Raw genomic sequence first — 2,500 nt, 5'->3', positions numbered from 1 at the left:
TTCGATGGATTGGCGATCAAGGAGCAGGGATAATATGAGGCTTGTGTTCTGGGGTAGGCTTGCTCTTGGCCAACGCCAGAGCCTTGCCGGGGCATCAGAGTGCCTGGCTTGGTCATTTTGTGCGACAACAGAATCAGACAGGATACGTTTTTGAGGTAAATTTGCTATGAGAGAGCGCTTCAATTAATTCTCTCAATTCCTCCTCGACATGCACGGCAAACACATGGGTAAGTGCAAACCACCTGGAAGGAGGCCCAGGGGGAGTGTGACCCCGCTTAATGGATCAGCATATCAGAACCATTTGGTTATCCTTCCCCAGTAATCCCACCGCTGAACAGGCCACCTCAGCAGGAGGAAGAGACTGGCCGGATCCAGAGCGGACTCAAGCGAGGAAGGAGCTCGAGCCCCGCACCACGGCAGGGGAGTTCCTTTGGCTGAGTGTGTGTGGTTGTGTGTGTGTTTATACACACACACACACACACACACACACACACACACATATATGTATATGTATATATATATATATATATATATATACATATATTATATATATGTAGATATGTATGTATATATGTATTATATATATCTATATCTATAAACATTTATGTGTATTTGAACGTATGTATGTATATATGATATAACTGCTTATGAGTAAAACTATTGGGAAGTTAACATTCCAGTATAATAGTACAGTATATTGCTCTACAATTCAATTATTCACTTGGTATTAAATTGACTGTCATGGATAAATCAGAAATAATTAAACTGCTCTTGAAATAATCACATGCTGTAACGTCTTTCTTCAGAACCTCACTTTTTGGAATGTATTCTATCCGTTTCATTATCAGAGGAATAATAAATGATGATAATAATGATAATGATAACGAAGATAACAATAACAATTATAATGATGATAATGAAAATAATTACGATTATATTAACACTGACGAAAACTGTAGCAACAATAACAATGACAACATTCATATTAACAATGATAATGATTAATAATAATAAAGATGATAATAACAATGATAACAATTTAAAAAACCCGTCTGGTTAATACAGTGGTAGTGCGCCGGCCTCACATTCCCGTGGTCAGAGGATCGAGCCCCGTCCAAGCTCATGAGTTTCCGCTGTCACCTGACGGTCACTGCTGTGGCTGGGCACCACAGTGGGTAAGAACCAAGCTCAGATCGAGTCAACACTCACTGACACACTCTCTCATGAGTCAGCACTCGTTGACAAAGGCAGGTTCGCCAGAGTACATATAACCCCAACGAAGCATCTGCTCCGCAAATCTGGCTTATCCTTAATTAAGAAAAAAAAACTAACAACATAACAACAACAATAATAATGGTAACAATGATAATGATGTTATCATCATCATTACCACCATTACTATTATCATTATTATCATAAGTTGTAGTAGCAGTAGTATAATTATCATAACTATAAATAATAAACAATATTAACAGTGATAATAATGGTAATGATAATGATAACAGTAATGATATAAAAACATAATGATAATACTGATGATATAAGTAACAATAATGATGATAATGATAACGATAACAATGATAATCATAATGATAATAGTAATGTTCATAGTAATTATGACAATAATCATAATGATAATGGTGACACTGATAATAATTATAATGATATTGATAATAATGATGATGATAATAATGATTAAAGTAGTAATAACAATGTTTATAGTATTATCAACAATGACAGTAAATATGATAATAGTAATAATAAAAATGATAATGATCATGTAACAATATTGATAATAATGATTATAACAATCATTATCATCATATTTATAATCATAATAGTAATGTTGATCATTATAATGATGAAAATAGCAATAATAATGATACTGATGATAATAATACAAGTTTTCGTATCATTATCATTGACAACATCATAATTGCCATTATTATTGTTACCATTTAAATTAATAACGACACTTTTAATAATAATGATAATAATAATAATAATGATTAGGATAATAGTAATTATGAAATCATAACAACAATAATCATAATCATAATGATGATAATAATTATGATATTGACGATAATCATAACAATATTAATCATAATAACGATAACAATGATAATGATAGTAGTAATGATAATAATAATAATGATAATAATAATAATGATGATTATAACAATAATAATGATAATAGTAATAAAAAATGATAGAATTGATAATAATATGGATAATAAAAATAACAAGAACGATAATGATAACAACAATAATGATGTGATAACAAAAACAAAGATAACGATAATGATACTAGCAGTGGTAAGGATTATGATAATGGCAGTGATAATGATAATGGCAGTGTTAATGATAATATAAATTCTCTATATTTTTTCTTGTTCAGCAACCAAGAACTTCAATAAAATGTTAAGTGTTATGACAATAAAAAGTAGGTTAAGATTAGCTGAATTCATATATATATATATATATATATATATATATA

The sequence above is a fragment of the Penaeus japonicus genome, unplaced genomic scaffold (assembly GCF_977035675.1).
Source record: "Penaeus japonicus unplaced genomic scaffold, GWHDUDI00000001_assembly GWHDUDI00000040, whole genome shotgun sequence".
NCBI lineage: Eukaryota > Metazoa > Arthropoda > Malacostraca > Decapoda > Penaeidae > Penaeus > Penaeus japonicus.
The sequence above is the reverse complement of the archived record's forward strand: the minus strand, read 5'-3'. Positions refer to the sequence as shown.